Below are 14,910 nucleotides of genomic sequence, written 5' to 3' on the forward strand. Positions count from 1 at the left end.
AAAAACTATGTACGGTAAAGTGGCAGGACACAAAATCAATATACTAAAATCAGCTGCACTTCTACAAGAAAACTCAGAAGAAAGGGAAATAAGGAAAACAATTCTATTAATAATTACATCCAAAAGAATTAAATAACTAGGAGTAAACTTAACAAAGGCATGAAAGACCTATATACTGAGGATGATAAAACTCTGTTAATGGAAATAAAAGAAGACACAAAGAAATGGAAATATATACTATTCTCAAAGATTGGAAGAATAGACATCCTTAAAATGGTCATATTATAAAAATTTACATATTCAATGTAGTACCTATCAAAATCCCAATGATTTTTTAAAGGAAATTAAAGAATTATAAAACTCATATAGACCACAAAAGGCCCCCAAATGCTAACGTGATCCTAACAGCAAAGAAGAAATATGGAGGTGTCACACTCCCTGACTATATTGCACAGCAACAGTAATCAAAACAGTGTGTCAGTGCAACAAAAACAGAAACTCAAACCAATGTAACAGAATCAAAATCCCAAAATTAAATCCATACTAATATACACATACTAATATACACACAGAAATATAATGTACAAAGGAGTTACAGCATATAACAGAGGAAACAAAGCCTCTTTAACAGATGGCTTTGGGAACATGGATAGCCACGTGCAAAAAAACAAAAACAAAAACTGGGGATGCATTATATAGGGCATCTATCATAAAGATGCATTTGGGGACTCAATTCAATAGTAAATAAAACAAAGATAAACAAGTGACTTAGAATTGTGCTGAAGAAGAACTAGAGGAATCAAGGATGACTCTAATTCAAGTCTGTGTAATAGGGTAGATGACATTCAGAGACAAGGGAATGTGGCCGGGGGAGTATCAATAAAATTGTAAGTTGCAGCAACACAGGCATTCTGGTATGTGCAATGTATATTCTTGCCTTCTCTCATCCTTTCCACCATCCCATACATCATCTAAATTTTCCTTGGCAATATGAGTCAAGCCCACATATGTGTTTCTCTTCCTTTAAGGCCTTTATATTCTCCACTTAATAAATTATGCTACTTTTGCCTATAGTTAAAAAAAGTCTTTAAAAAATATATGCAGCTAAAAATCTTCAGCAGTGGTGAAAGATTTATCACAGATAACCATGTCCACATTCTGGTCAGCTATTCATTAGCTCTCTGATCTTGAACAACTTATTCCCACTTACCCAGCATTTTTTCTCTCAGTTACAAACTGAGCAGGTTTGGAAACCACCTTCCTCAATGACTAGACAATATAAAATCTAGTTGCTACAAGGCTTTGTAGAAATGCGTCAGACATGATGAGCTGCTACTGACAATGTCATTGCAGTTATTATCATTGCTGTTATTTAACATTTTTGCAGAAGAGGAGAACATGATGGTATTTAAGTGAGATCGTACCATGTGTACTGGGCTCTGTAGGTAATACATCAGGCCTAGCAATCAGAGGTAAGAATGGTAATTAGGGAAACACACCATGAGCTCTAAACACTGCAAGTGGCTCTTCAACAAATCTGGGTGGAAGGCTTGCAATTAATTTAAGTCAGGTCTGAATTAACAAAAAGTGGATATGGCTTGAAGTTGTGGTTTTTCATTTTACCCTACCTGTGTAAACAACCTGTCTTTCCTGTCCTGAGCATTCATGTTCACACACACACATTTGTAATGGAGGAGATATACTTGACCTATCTCTTCAGTTATTATTAAGTCTTGGCCACTTAAAAGTTCAAGAAAGATCTCAGGATTTTATTATTCAGAAATTTTTATCAAGTCACCCATAAATCCCAATTAGGCAGCTTGTAGCATAGCTGCAAGAAGAAGCACAATTCTGTTCCCAGAATCTCATTAATAACATGCCTTCACAATAGATTACAGATGAAAGGGATGTCTTCAGAAAGGACTCTTAGCAGATAGGATGGAGAGTAAGGTCACAAGCTACTCTTTTGTCTGCTGCAGTTATCTAAAGGATCAGGATTCACCTAAGAATGGAAGTTAGGACATGCCTATCGAGACTTAGACCACCTCTCTCAGCATTGTTGATTGACTCAGACCTGAACTAGAACTCAACCTTCTAAAATTGACAAGTTGTGGGCCTCCCCGGTGGGCAGGGGTTAAAGTCTGAGTGCTATCAAGCTATCACCAGCCACTGAGGCCTGAGTTCGATCCCCAGCCAGGAAGCTGACCCACATGGCTTAGCAGAGCTCTCCTGATCAGCCCGCTGCTCCCATCCCAGTTCTTAAATACATACATACAAATAAAACTTAAAGAAAAAACAAAGCTGACAAATCTAGAACCTTTGGAGACTCTGACCCTTTCACCATTTATCATTCTCTTTTAGGCAAAAAGGAATGAAGTATAACATATTATTCCACATCACACTGCTATGAGAATGAAGAGACTGTATGCGAAGTGCCTAGCACAGTGTCTAGGGAACCACTGTATAATTTAAAGTAAATTATCCCTTTCCTATCTCTCTGTTTCCTCATCTATAAATAAAGAGCCCTGTTCCGACAGAATGTTATTTGACAATGAATTCTTTGGCACGAACAGATGAAAGTATACACGTTTAACCTTCCTTTCTGAACCAAATTTGTTGTTTTGCATTAAAAGTCAGTCAAGAAAACTAACTTTTCCGAGACAGACTAAAAATCTGTCAAATGAGTACAAATGAATCAATTTAGAAGTTAACTATTAATGCAAATGAAAAAGACAGTAAGTCATATTCCAAGTTGAATATAATCTTGAAAGTAACATCCTGCTTTAAATTCCTACTAGGTGAAAAATACTTTACCTGTTATCTTGTCATATTCTCATTACCTTCCTAGCGTTGGCTTGCATAGTTGGTAGGTAGTTAAGATTCTAAGGGAAAAACATTGAACAACTATAAACCAGAGACATTTTATGGGGATGGAGAGAGGGATAGGATCAAAACTGGGTGGGAAGAGTGCACGGGACTATGGTGATGGCACACGGGTTAACAGGTAGTGGGGAGTTCATGGGGATTACACCTGAGATGAAAAAATATATAAAATGAAGAATCTAATGTAAATAAATAAATAATTTTCAGAAAAGGAATGTTAAGTAGAATAATCACCTTACCTAAGGTTCACTGATAGAGGTTGAGGGCAGGATTGTGATGTAGATGTGATTGATCCAAGCCATCAAACCCTCTTTCCACTGGGCAGAAAGCTTTTCCCTTTTAGGTTTTTTTGACTGGCCTAATAATTAAATCAGCAGGAGAACGATTAACAGGAGAAAAACAAATTTAATTTCGTACTTATGAGATAACCAAAGATATGTGATGCAAATATAGCCAACTGAGACTTACACCCATACCCAGCTGAGGAGATGGGAATAGGGTGTGGAGCTCCAGAGGGGAGGAAGTTAATTCATGGAAGATGAGAAGAGCAAATGTTTCAGAGGCATATGTTTGCCATGTAGGTAAGTCTGATACAAAAACCCCTCCTGGAAATAGCTCGTATTTTTACAGTCTCCTTATCCAAATTCTTCTCGGTAAGGTAGAAGAAAGTAGATTTTTTGAGACTGCTAGTTCTTAATTACCTTCAGCTCAAAACAATTCTCAGACCAAAGTGGCACAATTTGGGTATTCTGCCCACCCTTGCTAGTCATGCCACTGTTGACATTCGGGCTTTTCTGTTTACAGTTCTCTTCCAATTATGTTTATGTATTTATGTGCTATACATTATCTGCTTTATGCAAAGCTAGGATGATTTATAGTCTAACTATACTACTACTCTTTTAAAAAATATTTATGTATTTATGCATACATACAGGTCAGAGGTGTAGGGAGTGAGAGGATTCAGAGGATTCACCAGAAACAGAGTGGGGAACAGAACAGACAGATTGATGAAGTTCACTGCTGAGGGGAGCAGCGGGGAGACAGGAGAGGTCTGCTGTGCCCTGTGGGTCTGCTGTATCTGGGATCGAACTCCTGCTGCAGTGGTTGTGTATGGCTTCATAGTGCTGTTACTTAACCCCTTGTTCCACCAGAGAAGCCCCAAACTAATATTCTTTTTCACAGGTCTTTAATCATCATATTTTAACTATTCTCCAAAATCACTTTTCAAATGACCTCACTATAATGGTATAATCATATTAATTTATATTCCCTACTGTGGATGTGACATGTTCCCAAAGCACCCCAGTTGAAGGAGGAAAGGACCACACCCCCATCTACTCATTCACTATCAAATTACAGAAATTCATTCGTGCACATGTTCAGTGTCCATTGAGTGTTTGCCAACTAATTGAGTGCAGTTGGGTATTTACACTATCATCATTTTTATTTGCTTATGCACCACACACTCACACAAACTCATACACAGAGTTCCACAGTGACAATTTCTCGGTCCAAATTTGAGGCTGACTCTTACATTTTTTTTCTAAATTAATTTACTAAAAGTGGACTTTTTTGCATCAAAAGCCAAGGCAAACTTGCAATCCTTTGATGCATTTCCAAATTTGCATTGCACTGAGGCTGTAAACACATTTTCCTCCCACCACTAATGTATGACAAAGTCCTCTCCTTGTACTCTTGCCAACAGTAGGTATTATTTATTTTTCAATCCTTGCTAATTAGAGAGGAAGAAAACGGTATCTTATTTAATTAATGAGTAGTAAGGCTGAACATTTGCTTATGGGTTTATAGTCATTTGTAACTCCTCAGTGAATTCTGTCTTCTTTATTTTTTCTTTTTTGTAATGTGACTTTGAGGGTTGGATTACAAATATATACATGTATATACATATATACACACACATATATATATGTATATACATATATATATATATACATTTTAGTTTATAGATACATGTAATAACAATATAGTCAATTTGTATATGTTAGCTACAGGAAAGCCAAATTTCTGAATCACTGTACGGATATTTTAAATAAGGATACAGTAAAATAATGCATTTAAGTACAATAATTTCTGATGTTTTTTAATTTTCCAATGTGAGAGATAAAGTATATAAAGGCTTGAGAAGCATATAAGGTTACAGTGAAGAGCACAGACTTTGGATTAAGAGTTCTAGGTTCAAATTCTGGCTGTACTACTTACTAGTTATAAGTCATTTAGTAAGGAAAGCCATTTCAGTATATCTCAGTTTCTTGGCTTAAACTAAGGGGGGTGGCAGATTTAATTATGTTGCATATACATCCTGATGGAATTGAAGATCAAAGGTTTTAAGAAAAACAAGTATAGAAATTGGCTGTCACATAGCAAATATTTACTTAATTTTAGTTTTAAAAATAAACAGATTAGTTAGTCATATCTAGAAATAATTACATAGAGGAGGTGTATACATTTGTATGAAAGAGAATTAGCATTATTTGGTGGGACTTGGGAGAAAAGTGGTTATTTAGAGAAGCAAGATGTCTGAGAAAGTAGCTACGTGAAGAGGAAGCCAATTAAACCAAGGAGGAGGAAGCTTTCAGACAAAGGGAAACAGCATGTGCAAAGGTCCTACAGTGGAGTAAATGAAGGGAGGTCAGAGTTTTTGAGGAGCTGTGCTGTACAAGCATTTGATAGACAAAAAGTTATTAAGGCTAGAATATGTAGGGTCTATGGCTAGAATACATAGAGTCTATGGACAATCAAAATGATTTTTGATTAAATTTTACTTAGTAGAAGAATTTCAAGAAAGTTGGGATTTTAGGGAAAATATGTAGGAGACGTTGATCCGAATATATTGTACATACTTGCAGTAAGATAAAAGATTAAAAAATATTTATTTATTTGTGCAAATAAGAACTGGGGTACAGGCCAGAGATATGGGGCTTGAGAGGGCTCATCAGAGACAGAATGGGAAGCAGAACAGGGAGGACCAAAAAAAATTTTTTTTTAACACCAATTCTCATGTCTTTCAAGTCCTAATGGAGCTACAATCTTGGTGGAAAACTCTTTTTGCTGAGAACTTCAGCCATTTATAAGCAAGATACCATCAGGAAGCCATCTAAACTCTTATCTCACCGGCTAGTTGTGTAATGTGCTACCTCTTCCCCTCCAGGTTATAGCTGTCTTTCTCATGCTCCCGATGGCATCAACAGATTGCAATATGTTTGCAAAAATTTTTCCTAGTTTATTTTCCTCTCTCTTCTCATAGTTTAACCATTGAAATTCATAACAAGTTTATGCTGGTTGGTTTACGTCTTTAGGACCCAAAGGTAGCAACAAGAACATGAAGTAACTATCAAGGTTAAAAATATTAATAGAAAGACAGATAAAAACAAAAATGCCATTTGGTAACAGATGTCTGGATGAAGAGGCTCAACTCTAACCTACTTCCTCTGCTAAACCCATATTTTATTAAGCCTAGAGGGATGGTTTCTCACTCTTCTTTAATGTAATTTATTGTGCTGGCCAGCAAGTAGATAATGTAACACTTTTATCTTTATCCCAGGATTTAGAGAGGTATATTTTTAATCAGTGTATTTCTTCTTCAATCCTGGAACATCTGTAGAGCAAAGGTATTAATTGATATCTATGGAAAGTGTTGCTATTTCAATAATACATCTACCAAAGTAAGCAAGTAGTATTGCTAATGCTTATGTCGTGCTTAAAAACCATGAGGGACCTAAGAGTTAGAATATATAATTCATTGACAAATTCACTGATATAGTATATTAGTATTTAGGTGGAAATTTACAGTCATTTATAAAATATTTCATTATAAAATTTAAGAAGTCAATACTCTAAATATGGAGACCGACAGTAAGCTCATGGAATTTTGACTCAGATCCATATGGATTTGAACACTATGTTTGCCTCTCGCTAGCTACAATAATTTGAACAAGTCTCACTGTCTCTTATTCTCATTGCCTCTTACCAGTCTCCTTATAAAAGGAAGATATCAACAGCTCACTTCATTATTTCTGTAAGAATTAAATAATACTGAGCTAATATTTGAGTGGAAATTGCTTATGCATCTCTCATTCAAAACTTATTATAATCCTAGAATGTTGGTTTTATAAGATTCATTTTCAAGGAAAGAAACTGATATAAATAACTTGTCCCCCCCAAAATTGGGATTGAACTTAGGTCTGATGTACTACAAATTTCATGAAACTTGTCATCTGAGGCACTGACTTGCATAATATATAACAGTTCTAAGACACCTGGAAACTGTGGGGTCCTGTCATCTCTGTCTCTGATGTGGTATTGTAACTATTCCCTCTTTTCATATCTGCCACGACTGCCAACTTGATACCCAGGAAAAGCTTTAGTGTGTATTAATAGCACTCCCCTCCCCCCGCCCATTCTCAAGGTTACCTCCTCAAAACCTTTATTGTTACTCTGAGCAGGTTCTTTTCTTTTCTTTTTAAAATTTATTTATTTATGCATCCAGAACTGAGGTACAGGAAGTGAAAGGGTTCACCAGAGACAGTGGTGGGGAACAGAACAGGCAGATCTGAAATACACTGCTGAGGGGAGCAGTGGGCAGGATAGGAGAGGTCTGCTGGGCCATGTGGGTCAGCTCCCTGGCTGGGGATCCAACTCATGCTTCAGTGACTGTGATCGCTTCATAGTGCTGCACTTCAGCCTGTTGCACCACCAGGGAGGGCGCTGGACAGGTTGCTCTCTGTTTTTAGAGCTGGTATATTCCCTCTTGTAAAGCTTTGACTTACTACACAAGGATTTTCGCATCTAATTTCTGAGGCCTAACATTACATAGTCTGGCCCTCCCTCCCTTTTCAGGTCTTCATCATCTCTATGAGCAGCAAATATTACAGTCTCTCCCTACTGTCTTCTGTACTCACTGTACTTCCTAAAGGATATAGATATGTATTCTCATAACATGCAGATCCTTTTTGGGTTGAAAGCCTTTCTTGACCTGCATATATTCTTCCTTCCATAATTTTCTCCAGCTAGAACATTGAGTAGCACTTCACCAAATTGTCTTATTCAAGTTATTCATGATGTACATGCTTTTTCTTTGATGTTAAGTGCCAAGTTTCCCTACAAAAAACACTTTTCATTTTCTCCAGAAATCTCTCATGATGCTCAGCACCAGAGTGTATAACACACACACAGAGACATACACAGACACACATGCACACACACACCATTGAATGGTTGATCGCCGATGTGAGTACTTCAAGGACAGAGGTTTCTCCTCTGTCAGCCCAAAGCGTGAACATTAGATACCCAGGCAACTGCTTTTTATTTGTACACACTACTTGCTAACACTCTTCTGGGGTGAGGAAGGGGATTCATTCACAGTCATTCTAATGTCTTTTTGCAGGATTCCACCACCAATATATCCTATTGATAGTCAAGTGACTATGTAAGTGGTTCAGGAGTGAGGAGTTCATTCAACCAAAGTCACTGATGCCCAGAAAGAATCAAGATTCTCATGTCCTCTTGAGAGAGGTGATGGTGTCATTAGAGGAGATAATTTTCTAGAGTGGATCCGATATGGGAGAAACAGACCTGAAATGTGGAAGAAGAAAGATCCCATCTGATTAGATAACTTGTGCCAAGTCAGATCCAAACATGAACCAAATCAGCTCTTCCCCTCATGCTTATGCTGCTTAGAGAGAGAGAGAGAGAGAGAGAGAGAGAGAGAGAGAGAATCTTTGCTTAAACCAGTTTGAGTCTATCTAGTTTTCTGTCACTTGCCACCAACTGAGTTTTATGTGTGTTAAGTAGGTATCGGTTAATTTTTTGAAGAGATTCTTCAGTCAGTAAACAAAGCTGCCATTGATGGTCTGTGGAAGAGCCCTTAACAAGGAGCCTTTGATATTGGAGCACGGATCTGAATATTAATGCCAATTCTCCAGTGAGAGCAGTGAGTCTTGGTTCTGACCTTCAGTAAAAGCTAAACAAACAAGACTCTATCAACTCTTCACAAGTTCCTGTCAAACAGCATTAATAGCACAACGCTGCATAGTAATTGATGTGGAGATCTTTTGCTGGGTAGAATGCTTATCAATGATTTATTTAGGATGCCTCGGGGGAAAGGCCAGGGTGAGAAGAACAAGGTCGAGGTTAGAACAGCAAAGAGAGATGATGCGTAAGGTCCCAGACGGACCTATGGTAGTGACACGGTATTTACTTCTCCCTGGTCCTGTGTGGGGTTCTATGGTTTAAATACTTAAAATTTTTGCTTTACTGCCATATCTCTAGCTAATTTTCTTTATCTGTAAAATGGGACTAATAAATTGATACATGTCAACTTTTAGCAAGTTGTCCACTCTCTAGATTCTCTTGTTCAGTGATTCTCAAACTTTCTGGATAGCACTTGACAAGACATATATTGAACATCTCAACCCAGGGTACACCCACACACAACTGTTTATACCTGAAACAGAATTTTCTGACAACCATCCCAATTCTTACAGTGTATACAGGCATTTTATAGTTTTCCTTCAAAATATGGTATTTTTACTAAGTAAATATTTTCAGTAAAATAACTGGAGGTTATTTTTATGTTAAGAGGGTCATGACCCACTCAATTGATTTTATGTCGATCTTGACCTGCAGATCAAAACATTATTATTGATTAATATGGGGTGCAAATTACATTCCAGGTAAATTCCATTACATCTCAGCAGAGCCGTGGTGCAAAGCCCCTGTAGTGTCCTACCCCCATGAACAAGGCTGCGGCACAGATGAAGTTCAAGTTCCCTGTGGTCTAAGGATTATACTAGGAGTTTATGGACATCTGCTTTATCAGCCCTGCCTGCTGGATTCACCCCTTATTCTCCCTGTGCTTCGCATGACCTTTCTTCCTGAAAGGACTCATCCAAAATGAAGAAAATGCAGAGGAATGAAGTTAAGGTTCTCTCAATTTAGTTTGTATAAGGCTTTGCTTAGAGAGTTCTAAAACACTGTCAGTTGCTCCAAGATCATATTTCAGTAGATTTGGCAGAGGTTTTGGGGTAGGAAGGCTTAACTAACACGCTGAGGGTTTTGATGAAAGGGGAGGGACATACAGCACTTGGATAAACACTGCCACTCACAGAGACCACCACGTTACCCTAAACCCCATTTGAAGCTAGAGATGTAGAAACTGTGCCCTTCATGGCAGCAGAAAAAAAGATGATTTTCTGAAAACTGAGGGTTGAGGATGTGGAGGTAGAGAAGCAGACTGCTTCCCTCTTTAGCATAATTTGAAAGTGGAGTGGGAGAGACCACACAGAGTGGCTGATTCTCTGTCCACACACACCCTCTCCTCCACTTCAGCCCAGCTGGCTCACTTTGTGAAGCCAAACAGGTGGCTGTCTTTATTAAATGATAAGGGGATTTAGGATGTGAAGAGGTGGCTGGGATGGGGGCCGAAAAAGCGAGACAGCAGTCTTCAATCTTGTTATTTTTAGACGTGGGTGTTCCATATGTCAGCTTCTGGTGGGCAGCAGCTTCCCCGTACCCAGGGAAACTGTTGGATTGCACAAGCAGGACAGGCTTGCTGTTCCTTCATTATTCCTCCAAACTCCTGCAATTCTTTTCAAGTGAGAGCCTGTTGAGCATTTGTTAGCATCCCATTTGGAGAATGCACTCACACAGAGCAGTAACTCAGTCCCCCCAAAACAGCAAATGAAGACCCTGTTTCTTACTCGTTGATCTTTGACAGGAGCTGTCACTTAACTGCAGTTAAGCCTGTGGTGCCCTAGGAAGGAGAGGATTTCCAAGGTCCTTTCCAACCCTACAGTGTCTAGGAGTCTGTGAGTTAGTGGGGTACAAATATAATTCAGTGTTCAAAGGTTGAGAAACAACAGAACTGTGTTGGAAATAAAAAGTGGCCAATGTGTTCTGAGAGTTCCTATTTTTCTGAGTCAGCTTGGGAAATAGTAACAATTGGAAGAAAACAAAGGTATAAAAGACTGGAGAGAAAATTCAACTTGGAATCAGGGCCATGGAGATAAAAAGCAAATTCTCTAAGCTCTTAGCTGCATAGCCTCAAGCAACCTACTAGACTTCTCCAAGTCATTTTCATTAGGACTAAAACCCTTTCAAGGTGAAAAGCATATCCAGTCTTTCAATAATCTATTCATTCCTGTATTCACTCAATAAGCAAAATTGATTATGCTTTCTCTGACTGGCTTCTGAGGTACGTCCTGACCAACTGGGAAGGAAAGTATGCCAGTAAGTCTAGTTGAGCAGAGAAGATGATAAAGGACTGGCTGTGCTCTGTCTTCAAAGTTTTCTTCCTCAGGAGCTTTCACTTCAGTGCCCCTCACATATCCTCCTTGCCACAGACGTCCACAAGAGCTAAGGTATCCTTTCCCACGATAACTATCAGTTAGCACTCAGTCTTATGCCCTTCTCTTCCTCCCCTCCTCTTCCCCCTTCCTCTTCCTCGCTATTTTCTCGCCCAAACTCCACTTTTTAAAAGAGAAAAAATTCCACTTTTGCTCTGGGGAGACTGTCGATCACAGCACTCAACCCCTTACCAGAATATTAGAAACAAGCTCCAGCCTTCCGATCAGATACTCTGTCATTCCTGGCCATAGCGGATGATCTAGGGAGGACACAACCCAAGGAGGACCAATTATAATCAGCTTATTCTATGAATGCCTCATGAGAAAACACCCCCCCCTTTTAAAAAGATTAATTAATTGGGCAAAAAAAAAAAAAAAAACACTGAGGAATAGACAAGAGATGTCGGGGGGTGAGATTAACCAGAGACAGGATGGGGAGCAGAACAGGTAGATCAAGGAAGCACACTGCTGAGGGAAGCAGCGGGTGAGAAAGGCGAGGTCTGCTGTGAATAGATTGAGGACATGAAACTGTTAACCAAAAAGGCTAAAATATATGTTGGGACATTGACTGAGGCATTCAAGCCAAAGATGAAAGACATGGTCTTTTTGGTCTCATGTCATGTTTTGCTTGGCAAAAACCTTACAAAGCTACCAATTTCTAAAAGACAAACTCATTTGGAGAGGAATAAGCTACGATGGATGTGCAATCCCAGCAAATGCATGATGAAGGACAGAAACATTGCTATGTGTGATTTTTAAATAACTACCAAAAAAGTCCCATGCATGGGATTTCTGCATGTGAAAATTGATAGCATCGCTGATGTCGCTCATCTCTTTAAACAAGCAAACTCATCTTCTCTGGTGCTGTTACATCAGTAATAAATTGCCTCCTCAGACAGATCTGCTTGCCGGTTAGAACAGAGATTGAATAGATAATAACTTTTTGGGTAACAATGCCTGCCATGGCAAATAATAAAGAAATTCATGACCTGCAAAGTGCAGGGTGATCGTGATCCAAAAACATATTTCACCTGGTCCCTAAGCAGGTTCATTAGGTATCCAGGAAGTTGCAAAACGTATATTCAGTACATGCAGGGAGGTGACTCAAAAAGAGTGATCTCAAATGTAGGGAGCCAGCAGTTATGAAAACACGTAGGTCAAAGGGGGCCTTGCTGTTAAGTGTCTTTTAAAACCAAGAGACAGGGTTGGGTGTTTAGTTTGGAGCCTTCCTACTCTGCCCTAATGAATTAAGCTGGTTTTCCCTGGTGGCCTTAGGTAGTTCTGAAACTTTTGCAAATATCACCCTGGATTTATATTCCTTTGGTGAAGCTTCGGTAAGTGGATTTTCTGAGTTGGTGTTCATTTTTCTCCCTTAGGAAAATAATTGGGTGTCAACAGTGAGCTGAGCCTACTAACAATGTACAAACATAATCAAACAGAATGAGGGAGGTGATAGATAAAAGTCCTCAGAAAGGTGATGACGTGGGGTGGAATCTGAAATCTGCATTTAGACATCACTATCTGTGTGATCCAGCACATGTTACTTTAATTGCTCTGATCTTTAGTTATTTGTTTTTAATAGCACAAAGGCATACTGCCAGTGTCAAGGAAAAGTCTCTACAAAAGGTTAAGATCTTGCTAGTTGAGAGTGCTTCTGAAGTATAAGAGAGGGAGCATGCAATGATGCAACATTGGATTGAGATTTATTTTTATTAGCATGTAGATGATGGAAGACTTTCTCAATGTCTATAAAAGGTAAGAAGGCTGTCACAGATATTGCCTGCACACAGAAATATTAGATGTATCTCCAAAAATATGCAGTCAACTTTTCCATTGGGTACATACTTTGAGAATCATTAGCAAATCCTAACCCAGACCAGTTATTTAGGCTAATGCTAATGAAGTCAGGGGGATCATGAGCCACTTCATCCCATCAGTGGTCACTGATAATCAGCATTTTTTTTTCTTTGATTCCCTCACCCCATCCCATTGACCTACAATAGCCTGGATAATGGTGAACTTAGATGACCTTTGCATTTTCCAGCTTCCCAAAGATACGGACTGGTATTCTCCACTCCACTGGCCCAGTCAAGACAGCACTCAGATTCTCAAATGCATTCTCTCTGCTCATTCACCAGGTTCTTTTCTCTGTCTTTTTTTTTTTTTCTTTTTGTTAAGATTTATTTATTTATGCATACAAGAACTGGGGTCAGGCCAGAGGTGCAGGGGGTAAGAGGATTCAGCAGAGACAGAGTGGGGAGTAGAACAGGCAGATTGACTGAAATACACTGCTGAGGGGAGCAGCAGGCGAGACAGGAGAGATCTGCTGCACCATAGGGGTCACTTCCGTGACTGGGGATCGAACTCATGCTGCAGTGGCTGTGGAGAGTTTCATAGTGTTGTGCTTTAAGCCACTGTGCCACCAGGATGGGGCCTCTGTCTTTGTTTTGTCAGAATCTGAACCCTTCATCGACTTCTTTTCAGTCCTCTGGTCCTTGGCTAGATTTTACTAATTTACTACTTTTCCCATTTGACTTAGAGGTGTTCAAGAGATCTGGAATGTCCTTAGTGATGAGCCCCCTCCATGTTATGAAACTGGATTGTGTTTTTCTGACCTTTGCATATTGTCCACTAAATGCTGGATACCTTGGTGTCTCTGTTCACTTTTCATTCTTAGGAGTGGGGGGAGTCTGTTTTCCATACCCTCATATCCAGATTTCACATGGCCTCTCCTGAAATCCAGAACCCATTCTGCTAAGATTATAGGAAGGCTCAGGTTTGAATCTCCTTGACTGTGCACAGGCATATAGTTTTAGTAAATGACTAGAGCCTGCTTATTAACAAGTGAGTTAAGAGTACTGCTTTAAAAAAGAAGACAGAAAATGATTTGAATCTCTGAACTAGGTACACAGTATAGGTTTTTAAAAGTCTGATTTCCATGTGCTGTAGAGGTTTTATACAAGAATAAATAAGTGACTTGTTAAATTGGCACACTCTCATTCTGCAGGATTTTTCCTTTGCTAACTAAAATGGGTTGTTATTTTCATCCACATGAGGACTCTGGACCACACTCACAACAAAGATACACAGTACACAACAACATAGATATAATGCCTCCATTATTTCCTAAGAGAATCACTTAAAAAATATTTTTAAAAGTGCTTTGATATTTTAAAGATGAAATAAGCACCTTTTGAGTCAGTGCATTAAATGGCTGGAAAAGTACCCTGAAGTTGTCATTATTACAATGAAAAACTCTAGGGTTCAGGATTTAGCTTTTATTTTTAGGCATATCTATATTGTGAAAATTAAAAAAATAATTCATCAGAAACACACTTAAAACCAACTTAATATTTTCTTTTTATTCCTTGATTTTAGAACACTGAGGTAAGAACTCACTACACAGTGATTGTATTCACTATATATTGAGGAGTGTAGATGGGAAGAAGAAAAGCAAAACAAAACAAAGCTCACAATGGGTAATTTGTGGTTCATTTGTAACTTGATTTTTTTAAAATAGTTTTTGGATTAGTTTTAGTTACATAAGAAATATGTAAACAAAGAAACTAATAAAGACATATCATACAGGTATTCTTCTTTAACTCTTTCTTCACATTTTAGACCTATAACAAGTGGTAGTTTCTATTATTTTGTCATGTACATC

This window comes from Condylura cristata, unplaced genomic scaffold, assembly GCF_000260355.1.
Source record: "Condylura cristata isolate star-nosed mole 26May11 unplaced genomic scaffold, ConCri1.0 scaffold00028, whole genome shotgun sequence".
In the NCBI taxonomy this organism is placed as follows: domain Eukaryota; kingdom Metazoa; phylum Chordata; class Mammalia; order Eulipotyphla; family Talpidae; genus Condylura; species Condylura cristata.